The sequence below is a fragment of the Lepus europaeus genome, chromosome 5, assembly GCF_033115175.1.
Source record: "Lepus europaeus isolate LE1 chromosome 5, mLepTim1.pri, whole genome shotgun sequence".
NCBI classification, from domain to species: Eukaryota; Metazoa; Chordata; class Mammalia; order Lagomorpha; family Leporidae; genus Lepus; species Lepus europaeus.
Genome location: NC_084831.1, coordinates 18800287 through 18813863, shown reverse-complemented (window position 1 = coordinate 18813863; position 13577 = coordinate 18800287).

The following is a 13577-nucleotide window of genomic DNA, read 5'->3' as shown; positions in this document are numbered from 1 at the left end:
TGGCCCAAGTGCTTGAGCCCCTGCACCCACGTGGGAGACCTGGAGGAAGCTCCAGGCTCCTGGCTTTGGATCGGCCCAGCTCCGGCTGTTGCAGCCATTTGGGGAGTGAACCAGCAGACAGAAGAGTGATCTCTCTCTCTCTAACTCTGCCTTTCAAATAAATAATTAAAAACCAGAATCCAGCCGTGATCTCTCTGGGACCCTACCGCCCTTCTAGGAGGCTCCTCCCGCACAGTCTGGGCTCTGGGGTTCTTCACGCACCTGCAGAGTCGAGGCCTTCCCATCATGCCGAGCCCAAGGGAAGCAAAGAGCAAACCCACATGTGCATACTTCCAAAAGTTCACGGAAAATGGGATTAGCAGTGAAGTTTATTTTGATGCCAAACACTGAGAAATCCCCGCAGAGAGGAGTCTGCGGTAAGTTTGCAGGGAGTACATGTTAAGACAGAAACTATGCATGGGGTCCAAAATGTTTTTGCACCAACATAAACTTGCCTTTTAGTTCCATTTTTCCATGAAGCTGATGTACCCAAGCCAGAGCCTGGTTTATTCTAGGTGGCAGAGCCTCAGCAGGGCTAGCTTCTGCCCGTGTGACGAGGCTGGACCCAGAAGCCTGTGGCCTGCCTCTGAGGGGAGGGGGCGGGGCTGGCCTCCCTGCAGGGCTCCCTCGCCTCTCTGTGTAGCTGAAGCACTTTGTCAGCCATTCTCTCCTTGGTTCCTCCCAGACACTGGGAGCCAGTGATAGTCCGCCTGTGTAGACACTGCGGCCAGCGGTGGGCCGCCTGTGTAGACACTGTGGCCAGTGGTGGACTGCCTGTGTAGACACTGCGGCCGGCGGTGCACCACCTGTGTAGACACTGCGGCCGGCAGTGGACCACCTGTGTAGACACTGCGGCCGGCGGTGGACCGCCTGTGTAGACAAGAGCCCTGGGCCAACCCCGATGAGGCCTCCAGGGCCCAGGGGCTGAGATCAGACTCGAGCTCCTGGGCCACAGGTCCGAGTACACTGCCAGGAGTGCGCACACAGCCATCCATCCTGTGGGTGTGTACACGCCTTTTGGAGCCTCATCTGTAAAAGGGCCAACAATGCCTGACCCACAGAGCTGTCCCTAAGGATTAAAAGATGGGGGTTGGGAAGGCTGCGTCCTGCTCTTGAGAGCCTTCCTTTAAAGTTGTGTCCTCCAGGAAGCCTTCCTTGACAACCACCTGTGGAGTAGGTTTCTTCCTGTGGTCTCCCACAGTCCTGAACACGTAGCATCGCAAGTGTTCTGCTACCTGTTCCCTCTCTTCTCACCTCCACTAGAATATGTCTTTTTTTTTTTTAAGATTTATCTTATTTATTTGAAAGGCGGAGTAACAAAGATGGAGAGAGAGGTCTTCCATCCACTGGGTCACTCCCTAAATGGCCACAACGGCTAGAGCTGGGCTGGTCTGAAGCCAGGAGCCAGAAGCTTCTTCCGTATCTCACACATGGGTGCAGGGGCCCAGGGACTTGGACTATCATACACAGCTGTCCTGGGTGCATTAGCAGGGAGCTGGATCAGAAGCAGAGCAGCCGGGACTCGAACAGGCAGCTTTACCACTGCGTCACAACGCTGACGCCGACACTTGTGTCTTTGAAGGGCAGCAAGGGTTCCTGACTCATTTCTGAATCCCACCGGCTCGGTGATGCGCCGAAGGGGGCTGGAACTCATTCAGTGCCCCTCATTCCTTCCCCGCCCCCATCTCTCCCTCCCTCCATCTCTCCCTCCCTCCATCTCTCCCTCCCTCCATCTCTCCTTCCCTCTAGCTTTTCCCCACAAAGGACGGTGGCAATGGGTCGGTGGGTCCTCAGAGCTGAGCCCCCCCAGCTCTCCTGAGCTAGCTGGATCCTGGGACAGTGGAAAGAACATTCTGGAGCCTGGAGCAAAGCAGTCACGAGGCCTGGCTGCTCAGAGCAGCTGGTGGTGTCCGGCTGGCAGGGGGCACCATATGGGCCCGGGAAGCAGGCAGGCCTGGGAATGCTGAGCCTGCGATGGGGACGGCAGCCTGGCCCCTCCCCACCCTCCCGGAGGCGCCGTGCTGGGAGCTGTCAGCCGTGCGGCCCCTGCCGAGGGGCGGCCTGCTAGTGCCCCTTCTGCCAAGCACACAGACAGAAGGGCAGCGCTGTGAGGGGCCTCCTCGGAGGTCACCATGTCCAGACGCTCGTTGCGCAGGTGGGGAGGCCCGAGGTCCACGGAGGGTCGGGGACTTGCCCAAGGTCACGCAGCCGGCCAGGACCAGGCGCCGGATCTGCCAGCCTCCCGCTCGCTCCGGCTGCCTACAGAAGGCAGCAAGGCAGACGTGGGAGCGCATCAAATTCCAGACGAGGTTTTGAGACGATTTTTCTGATTTGTTTTTCTGTGTTTCTTCTTGGGTGCGTTCTGGTGCATCTGATCTGACTCTGTGCATCTCTCTACAGGGAGAGAGAACACAATGGACAAGGAGGGGAGCCTGCAGGGTCACTGGCTTTCCTTTAGTGAGATGGTATCAGAGCGGCAATTGCACTGTTTTCTGCCGCTGTGGGCCTGCGTGGGTCCCCGGTGGGATGGCACGTGCCCAGGAGCTGCGCGAGCTCTCAGCCCCTCTCCAGCGGCCTCCGCTGACCCCAGAGGCCCTGCTTTCTCCCCGCTGAGTCAGTCCCCTCGCCTGTTCATCTGTGAGGTGAGAGGCAGCAGGAGAGAGAGCAGCACCCAGGGGTCAGGCTTGTGGGTGCTGGCGCCTGCCACCCAGGCTGCACGGCTTCTTTACCTCCTGGCCTGGGGCAAGTCCTTCAAATACCATGGTCAGTGCCACAGACTAAATCCCTGTGACCCCCCCATGCCCAAATTCATATGTACTGGGGCCCAGCGAAGCAGGTTAAGCAGCACATCCCATTTGGGAGTGCTGGTTCGAGTCCCGGCTGCTCCACTTCCAGTCCAGCTCCCTAATAATGCACCTTGGAAGGCAGTGGAAGGCGGCGCAAGTGCTTGGGCCCCTGCACCCACATGGGAGACCTGGATGGAGTTTCAGGCTGCTGGCTCAGCCTGGCCCAGCCCTGGCTGTTGTGGCCATTTGGGAGTAAACCAGCCAATGGAAGATCTCCCTCTGTTACTCTGCCTTTCAAATAAATAAAGGTCTTTAAAAAAAAAATCCAGGGGTCGGCACTGTGGCATAGTGGGTAAAGATGCTGCCTGCACTGCTAGTATCCCATATGGGTGCCGGTTCGAGTCCCGGCTGCTCCACTTCTGATCCAGCTCCCTGCTAATGCACCTGGGAAAGCAGTAGAGGATGGCCCAAGCCCTTGGGCCTCTACACATGTGTGGGAAGACACAGAGGAAGCTCCTGGCTTCGGATTGGCGCAGTTCTGGCCATTGCGGCCAATTAGGGAGTGAACCAGCAAGTGGAAGACCTCTCTCTCTCTCTCTCTCTCTCTCTCTCTCTCTCTCTCCTTCTCTGTATAACTCTGTCTTTCAAATAAATAAATAAACCTTAAAAGAAACCAATGCCACATGCTCCAGTCCCAAGGAGGCTGCACTGGGGGTGATTATGTCTTGAGCCCAGTGCCCTTGTGGCTGGGGTCGGAGAGACCCCAGAGAACTCCAGCCCGTGCTGCCTTGTGCGGTTCCAGTGGGAAGCCGGCCCCCAAGGAGCCAGGAATGGCCCTCACCAGACACCGCATCTGCTGGCACCTTGCGCTTCCCGGCCCCCAGAAGTGCGGCAAAGAAAGGGCTGTGGCCCCTGCGCGCTCCCTGCGGGGACCCAGCGATTTGTGCAGTGCCCCAGGGTGCACCCCAGCACCCAGGAAGTGCCGTGTGGGGTTGCTCTTGTCCTGAAACTAAAATCACTTTCCACATCTTGATTCTCAGCTGGTCCCCGGGGAGGGGAGCGCTTCCAGTCTGAGCCAGGGCGGGGGCACTCCTGCCTCATCCCTCAGCCCTTCCCTCCCCCCCAGACACAAGCCCAGGTCTGAGGCTGCCTCTTCCAGGGAGCCCCGGGGAGCCTGGGTTGCTGGGGAGCCAGGAGCCCCAGTTACTCCTGCTGTGCTCGGCTCTGACCTTGTACCCACTGCTGGGCCTTTCCTGCCCGCTGTGCCCACCCACCCACGCGACAGTCCCACCATCGCCTCTGGGCCCCGCCTCAGACCCTTCCCACGCTGCTTCCTCTTCTAGAATCATCTAGCCAGAGTGCCTTCTCCACTCTCCCAGCCTCCCCACCTTTCCCCAAAACATCTACTCAGCCTCCTCCCCCACACTCACAAGCACAGCTGCCTGCACACACTCCTAAACAACCATTTGTCCACACACCTGGGCTCTAAAACGGAACCCTCCAAGCCTCAGTGTCCTCATCTGTGCAATGGGCACAACGCCCACCTTAAAAGGCTCTGTGAAGCTTCTGTGGGATACTGTGTGGGCAATGCCTAGCCTGGCTCCTGGCAGGTGACGAGGAGACAGTCTCTCTGGTCACCACTGATTTTCTGCTTGCTGGTCAACCTGTTTGCCTCTCCCAGCACCTGAGTGTGCCTGAAGCTTGGGAGGCCTGGCCAAGGTCCCAGGGAGGAGCTGCCCAATGCCTGGCCCAGACGAGTGTCTTACTGATACACACCCCAGGATGTGGTTTGGTCCTCTGATTCTCAGAGTGTAAGCGGAGCCAGGGCAGCGCCTGCAGGGCTGGGGGAGGTGCTGCTGGGGTGGTCCGCCCTGCCCCATGGGACTAGAGGCCGCGTTCTCCCAGCCAGGGCATCCTCAGCGGCTCTCCGGGCTGTGGAGTGGCCTAGCTAATTAGGAATGACCCAGCAACCACGAGTCCCCTACCTCCTCCTGCCCCTCCTCCCCTGGCCCTCCCTGGCGCTGTGCGGCCTGGAGGTCACCGAGTGGAGGCAGCAGGCAGACTGGTGTCTGAGCACAGGCTGGGGCCAGGAGACCTGGAGGCCGGCCGCCTCCACCCCTTCTTGCAGCGGGGCCCTGGGCAAGGAAGTTCCCTCTTTAAATCAGCCCCATTTCTCCTTCCCCATCTGCGTGGCTCCTGGTCTTGTGCTGAGATGGGGAGCAATGGCCCTACGCAGGGCTCTGCCGGGGGCCGGGCTGCACCTGCCCTGCTGGGCAGTACAAGGCAGACTGTGCAGGGTCGAGTCCCAGCCCCAGCACTCGCCAGCCATGGACCCTGGGCAGCGGCTTCCGCAGCTCTGAAATGCCATGTGTTGGGGTGGGCATTGGGGTGCAGAGGGCGAAGCTGCCACTCGAGACACCCACACCCCGTGTCAGTTCACATCCCATGTACTCCACTTCCAATGGAGCTCCCTGCCAGTGCCCCCGGAAGGCAGCAGGTGATGGCCCCTGCCCCCTACGCAGGAGATCCGGATGGAGTTCCAGGCTCCTGGCTTCAGCCTGGCCCAGCCCTGGCTGCTTGGGGAGTGAACTAATGGAGGGAGCCGCCTGCCTCGCCCTCGCCCTCCTCCTCCCCTTCGCCCTCTCCCTCCCCCTTGCTCTGTGCCTTTCCTTCTTTTCTGTCACCTACCTTTCAAATAAATAAATGCATCTTTAAAAAAAATAGGATTTGCTGGAGAGCACTTACTGCTGCCGCGGACAACCTGTATTCATCCTAATCTGCCTGTGACCGAGACCCCGGGCCAAGCCCACCCTGGCAGAGTGAGTGTAGACGGTAAGGACTTGGAGAGCGATTTGATAGAGTGACTTCGTGTCTATTGATTTCAGAATAAAACAACCCAGACTTGGCGTTTTGTTTTGGTTTGTTCTTGGTCTTGTGTCCGAGCGTGTCCTGAAAGCACGGGTCTGTAACCGACTAGGAAGTTCTTCCAAAGCTCCCCTTCTCCACAGGTGGCTTGAGAGCACTACCTCGGGGGCTTCGTAAAACAGGTGTGTGGCCCTGGCCACAGGATCCACAGCGCTCCAGGGCCGGGTTCCAGGAAGTTTAAACTTGTGGGAAGCCAGCAGGACGAAGCCCACAAGACGCGGGCTGGGCTGTCTGGACCATTCTCCCTGAGAGCCCTGCCTCCTTCCCCCGCTCACTCCCCCAGCCCGGCCACACTGCCCTGCCTCACTGGGCTCCCGGCACGCCTTTCCCCAACCTGCCATCCACCTGACCCTCCACGTGAGTCTTCAAGGCCCAGCCCAAATGTCACGCCCCTGGGAGGCTTTCCCGGTGCTGTGACCGCACTGCCCTCCTTCCTACTCCCCGTGCGTGTGGGGGGGAGGGGCGTGCAGGCGCCAGGGGGCAGTGAGAGTTTGGGACCTGACTTCGCCAGCAGTGTCAGGCCTGGCCAGGTGATTTTTTGTTTTTGAAGATTTGTTGCTTTGACGGTCACAGTTACAGGGGTGGGGGGAGATCTTCCGTCTGCTGGTTCATTCCTCAGGTAGCTGCAAAGGCCAGGGCTGGGCCAGGCTGAAGCCAGGAGCCAGAGCTTCTTCTAGGTCTCCCACATGGGTGCAGGGGCCCAAACACTTGGGCCGTCTTCTGCTGCGTTCCCAGGTGCATTAGCAGGGAGCGGGATCAGAAGCAGAGCAGCCGGCACTGGAACCGGCACCCTTAGGGGATGCCAGCGTCGCAGGTGGTGGCTTTACCTGCTGTGCCACAGCACGGGGCAGGGCAGCTGGCTTTCTGTGGCTGAGCCTCAGAGTTGGGTCTGCAGATGGTGTGGGTACCGTTCCCAGCAGGCAGCACGCAGCAGAGGCTGCAGCCACTGGCCCACAGCTTCCTGTCTCCCTTGTGGCTGAGAGCAGGGGCGGGGACAGTGTCTGATGTGCCTGGATGTTTCCTGAGCCCAGCCCGGGGTTTGCACAGACATGATGCTGGCTGGGGGCCCCCTCTGCCCCCTGCTCTGGGACGCTGGTGCCCGCCCTCAGTCCCCTGCTGTCTCTAAGGAGAAACAGCCGCACCCAGATGTGTGGTGTTGGCCAATCCCCATGGTGTAAACGCGCCCACCGTGGCTGATTTCAAGTTGCTGAAAGTTGAACAACCAGCTTGCAAAATTCCAGAATATTCACCAGTCTGCCACCTCCCCCACCCCTCTGGTGCAACCAGAGCCGGCCTGGGCCCCGTGTGAGGGACAGGCTGCCCCATACCCGCCAGCATGCCAAGGGCCACCCAGCAAGGGCCACCACGCGGTCATCACCCATCTCGCTCCCCTGGTGGCCACCGGGTTGTTCCATGGGATAAGAGCCTGAGACATTGTCCTCAACCCAGGCAGGAAGCAGGCACAGTGCTGGGCTGACCAGCCCGGCTGTTCCATGCATCCCTGACTCCCGGGGGCCGGGCAAGGGGCCTACCCTTGCAGCCAGCGGGGGCCGATGTGCGGAAACCCTGCCCTCCGCCGCTGCAGGCTCCTCAGGCCACACCTGGTCACGGTGCCGCTGGGTCACAGCAGGGATCTCAGGAGGCTTGGGCACAGCCCCTCTCTCCCCCTCTCCCTGCCTTCTCCTGGCCCAACCTGGGCCTTTCGTGCTCTGCCATTCTTAACCGTTGCATCTTTGGGTTTGTGAGTCATGTGATGGGACAAGGGCGTGTCCATCAGGGAGTGGCACCTCAGCATGGGTGTGTCCCAGCTCCCTGCTCCTACTCCACAGCTGTGGCCATGTGGCAGGATGCAGGGCACCGTCTGGGGTCAGGTGCACGCTGCCTCTGACCTCTTGCCATGGCTGCCTGCCCACCCCAGGGTGGCATCACCAGGCATATCCGGTGGGTGGCTGGTTGGAGGCCACATCCCCCTAGGGGTGAGACTCAGGATCCAGGCGTGAAGCCCACCCTGCATGGAGGCTTAAAGACCCTGGAGGGAGGTATCTGTCACCCCCTGGGGATAGGCCGCCCACATCCGGGTAGCAGGCGGCCTCTCAGTACCTGGATGGAGAGGAGAGCTCACAGCTGCCAGGTTGCAGACAGTGGGGTGCCCCCGTCACGGCATGGGGCCCCGGAAGGTGTCCCTGTGCCCAGAAGGACTCCCTGTGCCGGAGATGGGGGCGGCGATCTCCTCCTCCTGGCAGCCTTCCTGGGTTTGGCTCACGTTTGCCTCTTTTTGCTAGCTTGCGGCACCCGCAGAGATGAGCCGTGAAATGGGACCGACGCAGTGTCTGCGACTGCACGACCGAGTTACACGCTCTGGATCGGCATCGGGAGCCGGTGGTTGCACGATGTAGAGATGAATGGGAAAGCTCACGCTAATAATTCACATGTTTAGTTTTCCTGTACTTAGAGCGACATTAATACGGAACACAGTGACAAGCGGGGGGGGGGGGCCTGCAGCAGGATGGTGAGCCCTGCCCGTGTGCGCCCGGCCCTTCCTCTCTGCTCTCTGGACAGCACCCCCACCTCTGCATTTCACTTGTGCCAACTGGGGTGCTGCCGGCCTCGCCCCAGTCACTCCAGGCCCTCTTAGCCGGCAGTGACCTGGGTCCAGCCGCGCCCGTCTGTCCATCCTGGCTGTCAGCGGAGCTCACTAGCCCATGGCTGCTGTCCGGGCTCTCCCCTCGCCCCACTAGAACGTGGGGGTCTCATCTGTGTGGCTCACAGAGGGGCCCAGTAAGCGGCAGGCTCTTAGCAGGCATCCAGGGAGCATGATGGGCACGGACCGGGGCTGCGGGGGCGTGGGGCTGCCCGGCCTCCAGTCCTGCCCTTCTGCCACCTGGCCCAGGGGACTCGGTGGCTCCGGCAATTCCTTTGCAGACCTGGGTGACTCAGCCCTTCCGCTTCCTGCCAGCCCCAGGCCCCGGGGTGTGAATGGCGACCCTGCAGGACCCCGGCTGCCTCTGCCCGGGATTCCTTAGGTCACTTCCATCCATTGTCCGGGCTGCGGCTCCCCGAGTTAACCTCCCACTGATGACCGCTGGCATCTGCTTCCAGCTTCAAGTCCTGTCAGCTGCAGATCCTCTGGGGTTTTCTCGGCCCCTCCCTCCTGTAACTGCCAGGCCGGCCTCGGAGGCCCTTGTGAAATGGGGGGTGGCGGGGCCAGCCCTGCCCTCCCCCTGGGCCAGGGCAGAGCCCTCCAGAACAGGGCCCAGGGGCCTCCTGTGCCCCCCCCATGCCCCAGGACCCCCCTCCATCCCCCTCCTCCAGTCGCTTCACAACAACTGCGACCTGACCCCCGTGGCCACTCATTCATTGTGCGAACGCAGCGGGCCGGGCTCTGCCGCCCTCTCTCCCCCCAGAGAACTCTGTCGCTTCTCCCCTTCCCTGCACTGAAATCTGGGAGAGACCAAGAGGTCCCCAAACAACGCAGCCCAAAGAACACAGAGTGCCTTTCTCTCCCGGGGAGCAGTTCCGCGCGCCCATCACTCAGACACCCGGCTCCCTCCAGGACGGGACTCTGCCACCCCGGGGAGGCTGGGTCGCCATCCTCAGGGGTTGTCGCTCAGCCAGCGAGGAGGTGCAGCTGAGATCCACTGGCTGCCACGGATCTGGGAGGGGGGCCAGCCGAGGCACAGCACCTGCCTTCACTCCAAGGGGAGCCTGGCTTTGAGACAACCAGGTTTCCAGAACCAAGAGACTGGCTAGCAAGGCCTGACCGGGAGACGAGAGTGGACAGGGAGGGAAGAAGAAAGAGCAGCAGAGAGAAACGGCCGAGCCTGGAAGCTGGGGTGATGGTCTCGGTCTTGTTGAATGCCCCGTCACACACCAACAGTGCACCCCACCCTCTGCCCTGGTATGCTCCTCTCCTTCTGTGCCCCAGCCGTACACTGGTGCCTGCCCTGCTGTAGAACCCAAGGTTAGGAGGATGTTCTCGGGACCAAAGGGGTTCTGTGCCATTCTCACAGTGACTCCTACTGGCAAGACTGCTGCCTAGACACAGCGGCCTGGGTTGTGCACTGCACAAGGGCACAAAGCCAGCAGGAAAGGGCAGCGGAAATCTAGTCTGTGCCCAAGGTAGGTATCTGAGAATGGGGGGAGGAGGCCTGGCCAGGGCACAGATCTGGACTGCACAGCTACGGTCGCTGCCCTGGAGGACTTTGCAGTCCAGTGGGGAAGACAGATGGGAGACTGGAGGCACCTCTGTCCACACCGCAGAGGGGCCTCCAGGATGGAATTAACTCAGCCCTGGCTGGGCAGGGGGAGGTGTAGACACGGCCTGGAAGAGACCTCACATTATAGACCCCCCCCTCCGCCTGTGGGGAGCCCTCAGCTCCCTGCCGTATGCCGCGGGAGCATCGGTTCAAGTCCCGGCTGCTCCACTTTGATCCAGCTCCCTGTTAATGTGCCTGGGAAAGCAGTGGAAGAGGGCCCAAGTGCTTGGGCCCCAGCACCTGCGTAGGAGACCCGGATGGAGTTCCAGGCTCCTGGCTTCAGCCTGGCCCAGCCCTTTCTCTTGTGGCCATTAGGAGAGTGAGCCAGCAACCAGCAGGTGGAAGATCTCTCACGTCTCTCATCTCTCTCTTTCTGTCACTCTGCCTTTCAAAAGAAAAAGAGAAGGGAAAGGAGGGATCCCAGTAAGCAACGTGGGTCCTGGTCCTGCCGCTGCACATCCTATTGATCTCAGGCTGCGTGCGCTGCTCCTGTGCCCCTAGCACGTCTGATGGCCTGGGCAGAAGCGCCAGAAGGTGAGCTGTGGACCAAACACGAAATGAAGCCACTGCCCTGCTGTGCTGGCAGTCCCTGATGTGAGAACGGCTCGGACTGCAGTGGCCCCCAGACCCCCCCTCTAACCTCGGGTTTCTCAGCAAGGCAGGGAGCCCACGTGGCACAGGGCATGGGGAAAGATGGGGAGGGGTGCTAGGCTAGAGGCAGCCAGGCCAGCGGCACGTGGACGGCACAGCCGGTGCTCAGGGTCATCAACCTTCACCCCACAGCCAGGTTCCCCCGGAGCTGCTTGGAGACTGGGAGCCCGACACCCCCCAGCCCTGAAACAAGGACTCAGACTGCCTGTGGGTCACTCACTGCTCTCCAGGCCAGGTGGAAACCAGGATGGACGTGGTCACTTCCCTGGCCTCAGGAGCCCTGGGCCGCACGTCCAAACATCTGGCCTCCAAAGCCACTTCCGCTTTTGCCTGTCCTGATTGTTTTTGATGTTTTCTGAAGAATCAACTCATGTTGACTTAGATCATTTATTCTCAAGGGAAATGGCATGAGTGGAAAACAACGTGGGTGCCACAAACGTTGCTAAGCAACCTGGCGTCACCCGAGCGAGCTGGGCGTTAAATTCTAGACTGGCTCCAGGGCTGGTCTCCGTGCACAGGGGAGGGCCGCGGAGGCCAGCAGGTGTCGAAGGCCTCCCCGGGGAGCCTCCCTCCATCAGTGTGCTGCCTGCGCCCACCTGCCACCTCCCAGGAGCTCGCCTGCCTCTCGGGAACAGGCTGCCCCTGTGTCAAGGGCTCTCAGCCCGGCGGGGTCAGAGGGGTCTCTGAGCACGGTGGCCCCGGCCACCCGCAGTTGCGAGGCCGTCTCACGGGACACCATCTGAACGCGGCACCTGCAGGCTCCCCCGAGCGAGCGCCTGCCACGTCCTCTGCTGGCCACAGGACTCGGGATGAGGCCCAGGGCCCTGCCCTCGAGCCTGGCTGGGGCGGGCAGCCCTGTGAGGACCAGAGGCGGAGCTGAGTCCCTGGCGGGGAGCCCCTGCCTGTGCCCGCGGGCAAGGCCTACCCAGGCTCCTGCTGCTCTCTCCCTGTCACCTCCACCCTGCAGACAAGGACAGCCATGTCACAGCTCAGGGTCCTGGGTCGGGGAGCAGGAGTGAGGGCAGCGCCCGTCCCACTGCAGCCGAGGAGGGCCCCTTCCCCATCCCCCACCCCTGCAGTGGGCAGGGAAGCTTCCGGCGCCTCGAAGACCTGGCTCCCTCCAACCTCCTCGGTTGCCTCTGCTGTCCACTGGGTCTGTGGGACACACACATGCCCCACAATACACACAACACAGCCCCACAAAACTGCACATGTACACAACACACATACGCACAACACAGTGCACACCCCACAACATACATCACACACAGCATTTACAGCACACGACATACACATGCAACACACACAACACATGAGCCCAACATACACAGGTACCCAGCATACACATACACAGCACACACAACAAACACCCCACAAAGCACAACACACGTGCGCAACACAATGCCACACACACAACATGCAACACACCCCACAGAACACACGTGTGCACAACACACACACACATAGTGCAATGCACGATTTGTTATGCGCACACACACGCACACCATAAAACATTCACGTATACACATGCCACACATATTGCGACCCACAATATACACACTGTACACACATAACAGACAAGACACAAATGTACACACCACACATGCACACGCACCACACAGCGCACAACACCCACTGGCCTCCCTTCTGGCGCCACCCTCTGCCTTCCGGCCTCCCTCTTCAGAGAAACCCTGGCCCGCCAGCCAGAGCCGCCCGCTCAGGCTCCTGGGTGCCCACCCGGCCATGCAGGCTGTACAGGGCAGGGCCCGTGTCGGTTTTCCAATCATAGTTGGTGCTCAATAAGTGCACAACAGCAGAGCCCTTGGGAGATGGGAGGTGTCGGCCTGGCTGCTGGGGTGGCTGGGGAGGGCTGGTTCATCCCGGTGGTCGGCCCCTGCCAGACATGGCTCCCCGCCAGGGGTTGGAAGCGCTGGGCGGGCGCAGGCAGAGGAAAGCACGTGGGGCTGCGGTTTCATGCTAGCGACGGTCTGCGACTCCGTCTCCCACGTCTAGAGCAGTGATCAAAACAGGAAGTGTAGAAAGGGCAGCCGCGGGGGCTCCCCCGCCCGGAGCCTGCCCAGCCCCACAGCCAGGCCCAAACCATGCCCACGAGGGCGCGGGGAGCTGCAGCTGCGGGCCAGACACAGCCCGCCCGTGCCCACGCGGGGACAGAGCAGTGCACAGGAAGTGACACACAGACTACTCGGGGCTCCCGGGCCTGGTGGGGGCCAGCAGCTCTGTGGGGCGCAGGAGGCTCACCCACCCGGGGTTTATTTATGAGTGTTTTTCCTTATTGAGACACAATCCGGGTAATGCAAACCTCACAGTCTCAAGGTGTACAAGGCCCAGCCCCGCCCTCCTCCCGCCCTCCTCCTGCCCTGCAGCCCCGCCCCCTGCAGCCCCCACCTCCACTCTGGGTCTCAGTGGTTTCACCTGCTCTGTGCCGCCTGCACCTTTCATTGAGTGCGTGTTCAGATTGTGTCCATCTGGCTTTTCCTCTCTTTTTTTTGAGATTTATTTACTTGTTTGAAAGGCAGAGCATCAGGCCGGCGCCGTGGCTCAATAGGCTAATCCTCTGCCTGCTGCGCCGGCACACTGGATTCTGTCCCGGCTGCCCCTCTTCCAGGCCAGCTCCATGCTGTGGCCTGGGAGTGCAGTGGAGGATGGCCCAAGTGCTTGGGCCCTGCACCCCAAGGGAGACCAGGAGAAGTACCTGGCTCCTGGCTTCGGATCGGCGTGGTGCGCCGGCCGCGGCGGCCATTGGAGGGTGAACCAACGGCAAAGGAAGACCTTTCTCTCTGTCTCTCTCACTGTCCACTCTGCCTGTCAAAAAAAAAAGAAAGAAAGAAAGAAAGAAAGAAAGGCAGAGCTGGATCAGACATGGAGCAGCCGGGCCAGCGACGGCCCAGCGCTTCATTCC